The sequence below is a fragment of the Chelonia mydas genome, chromosome 10, assembly GCF_015237465.2.
Source record: "Chelonia mydas isolate rCheMyd1 chromosome 10, rCheMyd1.pri.v2, whole genome shotgun sequence".
NCBI classification, from domain to species: Eukaryota; Metazoa; Chordata; order Testudines; family Cheloniidae; genus Chelonia; species Chelonia mydas.
Genome location: NC_051250.2, coordinates 79,382,631 through 79,398,153, shown reverse-complemented (window position 1 = coordinate 79,398,153; position 15,523 = coordinate 79,382,631). Strand labels below are relative to the sequence as shown.

Below are 15,523 nucleotides of genomic sequence, written 5' to 3'. Positions count from 1 at the left end.
TTTACAGCGAACATTATGCTGCACTGACTAAATTTTTCCAACAGCAAAAACAAAACACAAAAAAAACCCACCTATAATATCTGCTAGGATTTTAGTTAGAAAATTCTACAGAAATCAAACAATTTTTAGAATATTCTAACACCATCAAATCCCAGTTTTCTTGACCAAGATTTCAGCTCTTTCATAAATTGCAATTCCAAAATCCTGAAGCAGGCATAAAACAATGCCAGCTAAGGAGGTATTTCAGAGACAGTTTTGTTAAAGTAGTACAACTGGTCAATTTTTGTTCTAGCTGAGGAATATTTTAGCTGAAACATGTTAATGAGATAAATACACAGTTCAGATATTCACATTTGGGGACCAACCCTGTAAGATGCTGCAGTCCTTTCAAATTCATTGAAGTCAAGATTTTCATTAACTGAAGTGGACTCTTGCAGTTAACATATGGCACTAATGTCTTCAGAGGGTGAGCTGAAAGGTAATGGGTTTGAAAAGTATGCCCAAGCCACAGAATACCATATCAGAGACCACAGAAGAATTCACACTAAAGCAATGGCTGATACTGCTTAGAAGTTGAAAACACTATGTAAAGAACACGATTATTTTAATGGCATCTAAGAGTGCATTTCTAATGCAGATAGAGGACAAGATCCATGCTCCCAGGAGCTTGCTACAAACTAATATTTGACATGACGCAACTAGGTGAAGGGGATAATGCCACAATAGGGAAGGGCAGGAGAAGCGGCAGCATCGATGAGATTAATCCATTACTCAACGAAATGTTGAGTTTAAAAATAACCCAAAACTTATATTTGATTAAATCAAATGGCTGGAATAAATAAGTAGAGGACTTATCAGTAGGGTTCTTATAAGCCTCACAGAAGAAATGAGTCTTCAGGAGGGATGCAGAAGAGACAGTAGTAGCTTTGCAGCCCAGCTCAGAAAGGACATTTTATGAATAAGAGGTTGCATGATAGGATAGCAATGTCAGTGGGAGAAGCGGACAAATAGACCAACGAAGCTGGCACAAAGATATGATGAAGAAGAGTTATGCAGGACCTTGACCCCTGCCCTGGTGTACTGTACTAGAAACCACGGGAGAATTCAAAACAAAGTGACGTGTGGGATTGCCTAGCAACTGAAAATCTAGATGAAAGAAATGGCTGACATTTCCGTTTTGGGACGCTCTATTGGTGAAAAAGTGTGCAATTCATAGAGGATCGCTGAAAGCAACAATACACTATGTAAGCACAGGAAAGACCAACTCCTGCAGATTTTGGAACATATCCACTGCAGAAAGGAAATTTAAATCTTGGTTCACATTTCCATCAGCATTCATTATTTTAAGCCCTCTACTTCCATTACAGAGAACAGCTTCTAAGCAAGACTGGAACAGTTGTGTCAAATATTTTATTAACCTTGGCTCTTAACCATGTCCCTAGACACTGAAAGCCCTGAAGGGCCCAATGCAAGCCAAGTCCTTCAGCATAACTTTGTCTCCTCTACTTCGAAAATCAAAAGCTCACCCAGGGAGCCTTACTAAGGCAGTATCCCCAAGTCTGTGGGGAGAGGCTAGTTATTCTGGGTAAAGAAGGAAAGATGGTCAATGTCCTCCAGCTAACATCAGAGACATTCTGATCAACTTTGGAGGGTGGTGTGTGTATCCTTTCTCCCTCAGAAGCAAAAATATAATGTGGACATTGAGGGGATTTTGGGGGAAGAATTCCAGATGACGCCTCACAACATCAAAATAAAACTAAAGTGCAATTTTGTACAGGAAAGAATACAAGGAAATAAAGAGCTGAGATTCAACAGTAACATATGAATTTATATTACATATGAAAAACTCTTTTTTTCCCCATCTCTGTCTTCTGCTGCCTGCTTAGTTATGCCTGAAGGACTCTAACCCACAGAAAAATAAAGGGAGAAACTAATGATGGTTTAGGCTGACTCTTATTCATAAAATAATCTAGAGTTTATCAGATCTTTTCTGATAAAGATACAAAAATTCCATACATTTAATGGAGACATCAAATTTCTGCAGCACTTCACACCTCAAAAGTTTAAAAAGCTATTTAACAGACCAAAAAGAACAAGACACAAACTTAAAAATAAATATGTCTAAAAAGTGAAATGAAATGTTTTTTTGTTTGGTTGTCTTGGGTGTTTTTAAGCTTGCCATGCCCTAAGATAATAGTTCTATGTTCCTCTTGCAAAAGTTAGGGGTTTGTTAATACCTAAAAGCAGAGCTAAGAGATGTTTTCCTTACAGTGTTTTAAGGGTTTGTGATATCATTTATTTTAGGAAAAGCAAAGAACTCTGAACTTGGTTCCTGGCACATGAGAAAGAGAGGAAACAATTTTCAGTTTGTTTATGATTTAGGGATGCGCACATTAGAAGCGCATAGATTAGCTATATTAAGTTTCTTAAAACTTTTAGCATACATGTAACTAAAAACCATAATTGTTCACCTTTAATCTAGAATAATCAAATTATTTAAAAAAACTTAACACTTATCTGCAACTTAAATATTACCTCACTCACAGAACTGAAGATTTATTACTGTTATATCCACAGCGTTAGGGATGGGGCAACTAATGCACACAAGGTTAAATGACTTGCGCAGTATCACAGAAGGACTCAGTATCTGAGCCAGGATTCGAATTCAGGAATTCCTGCTTCCCATTCCTGAATTCTGCCCAGCAAACTACTTTTCTATTTTTCCCCATCAATAATGCAAACTAAGAAATAAGGTATTCACTGTATAAGACTGAACCAATTCAAGGACAAGCCATGGCCTGCCTATTATACTAATGAGTCATTCCCTACCCCTTGCTATACACATAACTGACGTCTGCAAAACTGACAGAATGATGTAATGCTACAGTGTAAATTCATTAATGACGTGGCCACTAAGCACTAGGTAAATGGTGCTCTCCGCTTGCACAGGCTCCTGAAAGAATCTCCTGGTTAATCACATGTATACAATCAGTCGTCTTAGTGTATGTGCAATGTGCCTCAGGTGGCTCATGACCCGGATTCACCACCAAATTTGGTCTGCTAGTTGGATCATTAGCTTCCCTGACACGGGCCGGGTACTGACAAGGAGTGCGACATGAACGATGATCCTTCTAGTATCTGACAAGACAACACAGATCCTGTGAACAAAACATGGTACTTTCTTTAGGAACCCTGGCAAGTGAGGACGGTTGGTTTAAGTATTTCTTACCACATAATATACGTCAGGGATGCCTACGAAAACAGTAGACGCAATTATTCTTTTAAATTACTTGTAGAATCCTACCAGTTCCTAGTTTTTTCCCCAAATGAATAGACTTTATAAGAACATAAGAATGTCCCTACTGGGTCAGACCAAAGGTCCATCTAGCCCAGGATCCTGGCTTCCAACAGTGGCCAGTGCCAGGTGTCCCAGATGGAATGAACAGAATAGGTAATCATCAAGTGATCCATCCCCTGTCGCCCATTCCCAGCTTCTGGCAAACAGAGGCTAGGGACACCATTCCTGCCCATCCTGGCTAATAGCCATTGATGGACCGATCCTCCATGAATTTATCTAGTTCTTTTTTGAACCCTGTTATGGTCTTGGCCTTCACAACATCCTCTGGCAAGGAGTTCCACAGGTTGACTGTGCGTTTTGTGAAGAAATACTTCCTTTTGTTTGTTTTAAACCTGACGCCTATTAATTTCATCTGGTGACCCCCAGTTCTTGTGTTTACTCCTTCTCATAACAACACTTCCTTATCTACTTTCTCTACACCAGTCATGATTTTATAGTCCTCAATCATATCTCCCCTTAGCCGTCTCTTTTCCAAGCTGAAAAGGCCCAGTCTTATTAATCTCTCCTCATACGGAAGCCGTTCCATACCCCTAATAATTTTTGTTGCCCTTTTCTGAACCTTTTCCAATTCCAATATTTCTTTTTCGAGATGGGGCAACCACATATGCACACAGTATTCAAGATGTGGGCGTACCATGGATTTATATAGAGGCAACATGATATTTTCTGTCCTATTTTCTATCCCTTTCTTAATTATTCCCAGTATTCTGTTCACTTTTTTGACTAGCGCTGCACATTGAGTGGATGTTTTCAGAGAACTATCCACAATGACTCCAAGATCTCTTTCTTGAGTGGTAACAGATAATTTAGACCCCATCATTTTATATGTATAGTTAGGATTATGCTTTCCAATGTGCATTACTTTGCATTTATCAACATTAAAGTTCATCTGCCATTTTGTTGCCCAGTCTCCCAGTTTTGAGAGATCCTTTTGTAGCTCTTTGCAGTCTGTCCAGGTCTTAACTATCTTTAGTCATTTTGTATCATCTGCAAATTTTGCCACCTCACTGTTTACCCCTTTTTCCAGATCATTTATGAATATGTTGAATAGGACTTGTCCCAGAACAGACCCCTGGGGGACACCACTATTTACCTCTCTCCATTCTGAAAACTGACCATTTATACCTACCCTTTGTTTCCTATCTTTTTAACCTTGAATTCAGGCATGCTACTGGTACTGCAGCCAGTAACAAAAGTACAGCGTCCAATTTCATATGGGAAATCCTTTCTGCTAGGACACAGTAAATCTACTTCCTTAATAAAAGCAAATATAGCTATAACAATTCCAAAACCACGTAAGTATTCTTTTTCTTGAAAATGTATTTACTGTGACAAAACCCAGATGGAAATTGTGATTTTTTTCATTGACAAGTATTAGAATGGTTAACTAAATGATACTATATTTTCTCCTTAAAACTGGAATGGGTCCTCCAACATTGCAGTTTCTTGTTTCATAGGTTCCACTGACTATGCCAAAAATAAGTTTTCTAAGGGAAAAAGAGTTTGGGAGTGCGGGAAATTGTTCCTCCAAGATTTTAAGCTTGACTAGAGAGACAGGATATATAAAAATCTTTGATTCACTAGGTTCTCCTTCCCAAATCAACAAGAGACAGATTCTGCCCTTAGATGTGCACGTCTCTCCCAATGTAGTCACATGCATTTGCTCGTAAAATAGAATATAATGCAAACATTTTTTTCTTATCCTGATGTTCAGGACATCTGAAAAGTAAACTTTCCAGGTCATCTCCTGTGTGTGCACAAATCTGTCTTTCTCCTGCCCTCCCTCCACCTCACCATTTGTCCCCTGGATACTTGTTCAAGAGAAAGGCATTTTTCCACTCAACAAAGGCTATACACACTGTTCAGCCTTACCCAGATCTGTATCAGCCCACCTAAGGAACAGCGCTGATGGGCTCCAAAGAGAAAACAGCGTGAACCTCCTTGACAAAGAATCACAACACAGGCTTTCAGAGGGACAGGAATGGTGAAGACCTTCAAAACTCAGGTATTTAAGACCCAATGGAAGACCCATGCCTACAGGAGCATCTGGTTTCTTATTCTGAATGTAAATGTTTACACACTAAGCAGCAGTTCATTTGATAGCACGCATCATCAGCAAACAGTTCTTCATACACAAGAACTCTGAAGAGAGTCAAACAGATTGAATATTTTCTTATCCTATGAGAAATAACCTAGAGCAAAACAATTCTGTCACAGCATTGTGTAAGATGAATAAAATAAGTGTTGCACATTGTAGAATGACATGTCGGTCACCAGCTGCAAACTACATGCGGAAATCACCCACAGATTTGGTTTACTGCTTTTGTGCGTGTGCGGATTTACCACAGTGTTCCATGCTAATGGTCAGACTTTAGGAGTTTTAACGATAGCGTTGTCACCTTCTAAAATGACCATCTAAAAAATAGATTCAAATTGTTTCCACGAAATAAACACTTTGACAGTTGTTGCTGCCTTCTGTAATAGACAAACACATTAGCCTGGCTCTCTGGCTGTTAAAACAGGAAATACAAAGTGAACAGCAGTTGTAAAAAGAAGCTTTTATGGGGACTCTGCTAGTTCAAAAAGCAATCTATGCCAATCTTCCTTCTGTCTAAAATCCTATTACAAATGCTTGAATAGTGATTGCAAAATGATTTGTTGTTAAACTACAGAACCAAAAAAATGCTTGTATCTAAAATCTAAACTCTTCAAAAGAGTAAAACAAACACCAGAAACAGTACCAAGTGAATGTACAATACTTGAGTTCACATATGGAGAAGGAGGGTGAGGGCCAGTGTACATGCATGTGAGATTAAGTAGATCCCCACCTCATTTATCCAAGCAACGTCTGTACAGTTGTCATTTCCATTTATTACCACTTTCCTTAATCCTCCTTTCCCCCTCCCCACACACACACATCCAAAGACCAAAAGTCTGGAAGTCATCCTTTACACAAATTGCTTTCCCTTCCTCATCTCTCTTGTCCATTCCTATCACCACAGCCACAAAAGGGTCTTGATCCTGCAAAGAGATCTGCATGGACAAAGAGACTGATCCATAAATTCCCTTTGTGGGGTTGGTCCCTTAAGTCCTCACCTTGACATGGCCTCTGGTCAAATACATGTTCATGCCCTAATCCGAGTGAGAACTATTTAAGGAGCATAGTAGTTTTGTACAATAATTCCTAGACCTAGAAAAGATAACCATAAGGCAAACAAACAAAATTATTCTCGCATTCCCTACAGCAGCTGGAATTGGTGATTCCATTTAATCTCTGCTCAATTTCACACAAAATTTAGATTAAAAATTTAATTCAGACTAGTTTTACATTGATTTTTTTAAAAAAACTTCTTGTAAGTACATTTGAGATGATCCCGGCTATTCTCCCCACTTGCCAGCTTTAGGCCCTTGTGAAATCTTTGCTTTTGTACCTTGCTTTCTCAAAAGCTGCATCCGCAAAAAATCTGAGTGCCAATGTTTAAAGGTCCATAATATCAAAATGTTTCTGGAATGTAGCCAGAAGATAGTTTTATATCAAGTTCAAATATGACTGGTTAATCTTAATATTTCAGAATAACCACTGAACATTCCCCCCTCAGGAACTTCAGGGGAAAGAAATGGAAAGCCAGCATCCTGCTATTAATGACATTACTGTTGACTTTTCTGTTCCACTCACTGTTCTTTACAGAAAATTCGAAGTGAGAATAAGGTCACAGGTTAAAACACGATGCCGGTAAATTCTCACAATATATGGTTCTTACATCAAGTGGACATTCTACTGTGCACATATCAGATTGCACACGTTTTATAAACAAAAGAATTATAAAAAGTAATCTCAACTAAAGGACAGCCCCTATCTATCACTTTGGCATCACTCATAGCCTTGGCTCTAGAAAGTCCCACAACTGATCTAGTAAGCAGACTGTTACTTCTAACCACTAGAATGCTGCTCCCTTTAAGGCAACGGAAGCTGCTGAGAAAACTTACATTGCGTTTACACAACGCCTAATAAAAGCAACTTAAGTTTCTATTCGCTTAATCTTCTAGAGGATGGGTATACAATGTAAACAAAACAACTTTAATTTAAGAAACATCCCATTTCTAATTAAAGGGCCAGAGGCAGCTGGTTGGATAACTTTTAATCAGTTTCAATAACCTATTGATTGGTATACTGAAGCTTAAAAAAATTAAAAGTAGAAGATGATTGGGGAATTGTCCCATCTCAGAACAATAGTAGAGCCCTCTGTAAATAACTCCTCTTTTAACCATCAGCTAAATGAACATTTCAATACCACAGTACAAAGTCTTCTGCAAAATTACTTTAACTAACAAGCAGAAATTTATCAGCTTCAGCCAAAATCAATGCTGAAATCAATTTGAACACTGGTTGTGTCTAAAGGGGCTCATTGGCAATTTAGGGAAATTACACCATGTAAATGCCTGTGCTTTAATTGAACAGTTTCATCAACTAGGCTGTGATTGCTGTCCGTTCATTTATTTACTTTCACTGCAACTACCATTCTGCAAAGGAATGTTTTTTGTCAGACTTGAAGGAGGCACTTTATCTTCATTTTATGCACTTTTGTGCATAACAGATTTTATGAGGCAGGCAAGCAATGCTAGGGTCAAACAAACAAAGAAACAGCAATCGCTGGTCAGTCTTGTTTAAACTGTAAGGATAATAAGAACAACATTGTGTGGGGCATTTGTAATTTACTTCATCTATTATTGTTACAGTGGTTTTTAGCATTACTAAAAATAGGGTGTAAAATAGCCACAAGAAATATAAAAATAAAGCAGAATGGGTAAGGGTAGAAAGGAAGCATGTTTAGTGGCTAGAATACAAGATTAAGGGATCTGGTTTCTAGGCCTACCAATGCCATAGGCTTGCTGTAGGACATTGAACAAACCATTTAATCACTCTGTGCCTAAATTTTCCATACTGTGAATTTCTGACTATATTTCCCTTCCTCACAGCGTTATTCTGTGAGGATTAATTCATGAACATTTGTAAAGTGCTTTGAGATCCTCAGATGGAAATTGCTACAGAAGGGCAATTTATAATGGCTTTATTCAGACAGACAAACAAACAGCAATAGATAGAAGTAGAATGAAACGGAAAATGATGGTGAAAAAAAACTCATGACAAACAATGGGGAGAGGTGGAATCACTACTCAGACTTAGAGTCTGGCCAACACCATCATTTAAGTTGGAAGAGGATACTGGAAGAAGTTACTGTTTCTGAAGAACACGTCTGCACTCTAGACTCCCTTCACAACGATACATGCATCACTGTCTTTCATCAAAGAAATACTTTGAGATAAGCAAGAAAACAGCAAAACCCTGCAGAGCCCAAATTGCATAAAGAAACAGCAAAAATCTCAAATATTCTTGTGACGGGTTCCTCCTGGAAATGGGGTAAGAATAAGCCCACCTGACTTGCCAGCCTGGACTCCTTTTACACTATACTGCTACAACAGGCCCTCAAGCCCCCTCCTGCACACACACAGGTAGGGACACATCCAGCTGCAGCTACACACAGATGCTGATATCAGCTCTGCATGGGAAGGCTCAGCTAAGGCACCTCACAGTTCCTAAGGCATGCACTCCCCTTTGGAGTGCAAACTCAAAATTATACCATCTGGGAACTGTACAGCGTAAGCTCATGAAATTCGCGCCCTCCCTCAATGTAGAGGAAGATATGCAACAACTTTCTGCCCCCAGTTATGATTTCTACACACTGGTTTTAGACAAAAGTAAGTTTACTAACTACAACAGATAGATTTTAAGTGATTATAAGGGCTAGCAAACAGATCAAAGCAGATTACCCAGCAAATAAACAAAAATGTAATCTAAGCTTAATATACTAAAGAGATTGGATATGAGTAGCAAATTCTCACCCTAATTGTTGTTTTACGCAGTTTGCAGAAATTCTTGAGTGCAAGCTACACTTGCTTGCAGCTTAAAACCCCAGGCATTTCTTTCACAGGCTAGAAATCCCTCTAGCCTGGGTTCAGCCCTTCTCCCCTAGTCCAGTCTTTGTTCCTCTGGTGTGTCCAGCGATGTTCTTGGGCGGGAAGTCAGTGAAGAACCACGATGATGTCACTCCCTGCCTTAAATAGCTTTTGAATATGGTGGGAACCCTTTGTCTCCCCTCTTGGTTGCCATGCCTGGTCAGTGGAAAAACCACTGGTATTCCAAGATGGGAGTCCAGTACCAGATGACTTGATCACATGCCCCTGTAGGGACACAGCAGCCATGACTCTGAGGTTGTTTGTAGCGTCCTCAGGAAGGCTCCCCGGTGGGAGATTAACATCTTCTAAGATCTCTTGTTTTCCCTGATGGCCCTTCCCAGCCAGCCATCTAGACTGATTGCATTCTGCCTAGTGGGTGTTCCCCAGGTGTAAACACATTTGTAGTAGATGCATAGACAATATTCCTAACTTCAGATACCAAAATGATACATACATACAAATAGGAGAATCATATTCAGTAAATCAGAACCTTTTCAATGATACCTTACATGACCTCTCTTGCATAAAATACATCATAGTTATACCATAATCATATCATAACATTACTATGAAGAATATGGGTCGTAATGCCACAATTCTGTCACCACTCTGGCTTCTGGAGGTTGGATAACCTCCGTCTCCTTTACCCTAGAAGTGAGCTTCCCCTCTCATCCTACAGAGGATTATATTCAAATAGCACAGTTTGTACATGCTGCTTTCAGAAGAGAAATACTTGATCAAGACGACAACCTTCCAGATGTTTTGCCATGCGTTGTGTGTAATGTGACAAAGGCCTATCCCAAGGGTGGTTGTGATACAGAATATACAAATGGACATATACTGATGTTAGCACACAACTCAAGTGAATAGCAAAATTGCTCAAGTGAATTGCTGATGCAAACTTAAAATACACACTGTCCACAAATAAATATTAAACCTCCACATTTATATTCATTTTCTGCAGCCACACCAGTTTTCTGGCCTGCGGATCAACCACCTCTCTCCAGACCCTCCACATAATTATGCAAACAATAATGAAATTGTCTGATTTAACAAAATTTTGAGTGATATGATGACCAATACATTTTACTCACAGATTTTAGATAACTTTACTGTACAATTTATTATGGTTTACCAATCTAGAAGAATCTAGTAGATTCATACACCATACACAATACATATTTTTAATACTCCGAACATTTTAAAACACTATACTGACTGTAACCTAAGAGAATTCTAATTTTATTTGAACACTTGACATTTCTTTACCTGCATTTAAATAGCTGAAATGAAAAAAATATGAAATTAAAAATATGCTGTATGGTTTTGTTTCAGCATCTAGTAGGAGAACTGTGAAACTTGAGAGAGTGCCATGCAGGTGAAAAATATTACAAAACAATTATTTGCCAGTGGCAAATACCATTTCTATATAATATTTACATTATAAATACAAACTTATACAGTATTTTGTTCTAAATAATTTAGTGCAGCTATTGCTCAGACTCAGCAGCAGAGTTTACACATAACATTGTGAATCAAAATGTTAACATAATATTTCACTAAAGTAAGGAAGCAGTCTTACGAAAACATGGCCTCTCAGAGCTCTAGAACCTATGACAGAGGTAAAAAACGTAGCAGAAAGACACACACTTTAAATGCCTTTTGGACTTTCCAGTGAATTATTTTTCAAAAAAGCAATTTAAGTAAATACCCTAGATGCAGTAGTATACAAATATTTTCTTCTGCTGTGCAGCAGCCAAGAGCCTATACTCTCCATCATATCAACTTTTATAAAATAACTGAGGAAAAATTAGGAAGACTGTTATAAAACTGGAAGGTTAATAAATCCACCACCACAACTATATCAGACCCAATTCTGCACCCTCAACTCTCACTGAAATCAATGGCAGCTGAGGGTACAAAAGACCTCACAGAACTGGGCCTAAAATTAGTGAATACAAACAGCAAATCCAAGAGGCTTAATGATGAAAACAGACTAGAATAGTGGAAGGATTATTATTTATTTTGAACTTCCAAATAACTTTTCAACAAGCTTTATTCAAAGTAAGGAGCATACTCCCAACAAAGTACCAGAGCTACATACTATATGCATTCAAAAAAAGCAAGAGCACTTAATTGTGTTTGCAGTGATTGAACTCTGTAGCTGCTTATCATTCCTTAATTAAGAAAATAGTGCATCAAAAAGCAGTAGAAAATAATTTTAAAAGGAAGTCAAGCAATTATAAAATCCCTTTTCTTTAAAGGGAAGAAAAAACATTCAGATTCAGCAAGTTCTTACTAGAAATATTGCTATAAAGTATTGATTTTTGCCAGACTCAATTGACTGAAAAGTTGTTTGTATAGCAATATTGGCCAAGCCAATACACTGGAACAATTTTGCTACACACAGTAATCAAGTGAATTTCTGAAGTATAATTATACTATCATAAAAATAAAGCCAAGATACCCCTTCTCCAAGCAGTAAAATAGTGGAGGCTATAAAAAACCTTAATAAATGAACTATATATATTTTCTAATGAAACACAGTGTCTTCCAAAGAGAACGAAAACACCTCCTCTCTCTTCCCTTAAGCCAAGGTTAGCATGAAAAGTGATCAATACTTCAATCTCAATAAACTACTTCAATAATAGTTAATTCACGTGGAAACAGAGGCTGAAAATTTCTGCTCAGCAACCTGCAACATGCTATCTTGTTTGCTGAATGCTGATAATATATCATTGCCATAATGGATACGACTTAGTATGAAGTTATAGAAAGACAAAAATTAAACAAGGAAAAGATACCTACACATACCCGCTCATTCTTTACATTCAAATCAATACCATGTATGCTACCTTCTGAAACAAACCTATCGCATGGAATGCTGGTAGACTGAAAGAGTCAAACATCTGTAATTAATTTTATCTGACAAACGCTCATTGATCTACTGGAATCAAATACATGTGAGTTGCTATCCATTACTGGAGTGCAATCCAGTCACCTCTACGTATTACATTTTGCAATTTCTTATTGGCTCATACAACATGTATGCTTCTTTGGCAAGGAAGAACCAATTCCCACTACAGAAAGGCAAATGCTCTAATACAAGAAAGTTTTACCGATTTTATATGGAACACATCACAGGACCATAGTCAAACACCCCAAAATATACTTCCAAACAACATCAATATTCATTTCTACCAATTTTCATGACTTCGAAATTCTATTAAAATTTTTAGTTTTGAAAAACGTAGGCCAGCTCTACATCAAACTGTATAAAGATGCAAAGTTCACTCTGCTGACTTCTTATAACAGCAGTCACTAGTAACTCCCCCAGAATGAAAGAGTAAGTGGGGACAACTAGGAGCAAACACAGGGAGATCCTACAGAAATGGATATCTTAGCAACAGTTGGGCTTGGAGAGGAAATTTGGAGAGGTTTATGCTCTGTTATTATTTGGGTGTATGGTAAAACCAAACCTTAGGAATGGTAAGTCTGATCTCAAGACGGCATGGGTAGCCTTTCTCTGGAGCAGGATGGAACATTGCCGGCTTATGAGAAAAAAATCAACTAGCTACTACAGTGGGCATTTTTTATATTTTAAAACACACAAACAAAAGACAATGAAAAAAGGAAAACAAAAAAAGAATGTTCTCCTAGGCTCAGAGGAGGTTTCAAATTTTTCCACCAAAAAAACATCATTCCTTGGAAAGCCAGTTTATATCAAATCAAGATACCCAAAAACCCTTAACAAGACAGACACTGGCATCATCACAGCCCACCAGAGAACTATCATGCAGAGGAGCTGCCAGAAGTGCCACGCCTCCCCTTTCATGCCATTTTTGCTTTCTCTCTCCATTCGTGACCTAGAAGAGTAAAGAACATCAAAGGCATGCCAGGCAGAACTGACGCTGCCTAGCGTTTTATCCAAGTTTCCTATATGGATTCTATGGAACATGTGTTGTACATGTGGCAATATTATACAAATATCTGACATGTATATAGAAGCTTCCACCTCCAGGGATGTCACAATACTTTATAAACTACATACACACATTGGGCCTAAAATGCAGCCATCCCTTAGGAGCAGGGCAGCAGCTAAGTACACCATTAGGTCCTGATGCAAAGCCCACTAGTATCAACTTCAGTGGGCTACAGATCAAACCTTTAGTTATGCTAACACCTCATAGCAGTTCCCGCTCCCACCTCACCCCTTTCACCCTCTCTTCTTTCTACTTTTCCATCACTGCTTTCCCTTCTCCACACTTTATTTAGCCTCTCTCCTTCCCCACTGATGCCAACCATGTTTCTTCCATCACTATCTTCTGCCTTCTCTTACAGGGGCAGTAGTAGGATTTCAGTCTCTTTAATCAACTTCATAACACACTTTGTCAGGTAATGCACAAACAGCGTGGGTGTGAAGGCCACAGCACAACCAAGGTATATGTATAACATACATACAAGGCGTCTGTGTGTGACAAGCGCACCCCATGTTCTATGTTAAGGATGCAGAAGCAAGAGAGACATAGACCGTCTGTATTTCTGAAACAGTGTTAAGCAAATATGGTGAGATCAGCAGGCCTACATACCTTTTGAGAATACAGACTAACACGGCTGTTACTCTGATACTTGGTTAACAAGGCCATGTGCCAAAGTGTCCTTTTGCAATTACGTACTGTGCAACAATCCTGCCAATTTGTACTAGACAATCATGCTGAGGCTCCAATCAGATCTTAGAGAATGACAACAATGGTAAATCTTTTATCCTGCACAAGGCTAAGAATAGCTCCTGCTGACAATATCTCCTTGCTTGCGCCTTATTAGATCCACTTCTTCCAAGAAGGTGATCTAATATTGGGAAACAATGAGAAATGTTGTTTTAATGAGTGGAACTTGCGAACTAAGATTTTCCTTTTTAAAATGGTCCTCCGTGCCCTCCACAAGCAACAAAACATGAGTTCTCTTTCACTATGTCTGGTCCTGACCTTGAAGTTCCAATCCCCCCACACACCCTTCATCCATTCTCTCTCTAAGAACAATCCTTGCTCCAGAACGGGTTGTGCTCTCATCCTCCAGTTGAGAAAGAAGAAAAGCAACTCTCTCCAAAGCAGCAGCAGCCATAGATTGATCTGTAAAGTGTATCAATCCACGATCTCTCCCCAATATAAAGAAAAAAAGCATATCACTACTACAAAACATATGTTTGAAATCTACGGGTCTAGAGAATAAGTAATATCCAGAAGACAAATAAGAGAACATGATAGAAGGTCTTTGTACCACCTTCCATGCACTAGGTTGACTTGATTTTGGAAATCTGTTAAGATTCATAACAAATCTGGATTTTCTCCGATAATGACTCCAAAATGCATTTTTATTAACATTCATGTTAGGAGACAGAAAGCAGGAGCTTAGCAAAGTTGGCAGCCAATTAAAAAATAAAATAAATGTGTTGTGGTTTTAAAAACTTTTTTTAAAAACGTTAATATCAAAGTTAAAATGTGTAAGGCATAAACAAGATCAAAATGGGATGCCATGTTTCTGTATATGGTAAATAGCTCTCTGGAGGAAACCTTTATTACTCCCTCAGGGCTTTCTTACAAAGTATGGATTTTTTAATTCCTAGCGGAATATTTTTCATACACCACTGCAGACTATTAAGTACCAGATATTACATTATGTAGTTTAAACTTTGCACTACGTATGAGAAAGACTTTCCCGTTGAGAAAACTATTTCTTTGCTATTATAATCTTTACAATATTAAAATTAAAACTGGCTTCAGGGTATAAGCATCACTACCAAAATTTGGGGGAGTTTATAACTTAACATATTCATCAGTCTGTGTATGGAGCTTCTTACAGGAGAGGGAAGTGGATACAACAGAAATGGGGGAGGGTTACTAATTTTGTAGTGCTGCAGAAAAGCAGAGCAATGGTATCATAACAGCTTTGCATCCAATTGGTGTCACTGCAAGCAATGAACTAGCAACGGGTATGGTAAGCAAGCAAGAACAACAGTATTAAAAAGAGGGAAGGAAAAATGCATTATGCTTCAGGCCAGTTAAACTTGCACTTGTGGACCATTAACTTGTCACCCAGGAGTGATTCAACTCTAAATATTAAGAAGATAATAAAAACACACCAGTCCTCATA

At 38.3% G+C, this 15,523-nt stretch overlaps 1 protein-coding gene across 8 annotated transcripts in view; it reads right to left on the bottom strand.

Annotated features, from left to right (window-relative positions):
• The window catches only part of MAP2K5 (mitogen-activated protein kinase kinase 5), a 195,167-nt gene that overhangs the window by 140,463 nt on the left and 39,181 nt on the right, over window positions 1-15,523 (bottom strand). The gene's annotated exons all lie outside the window — the stretch shown is intronic.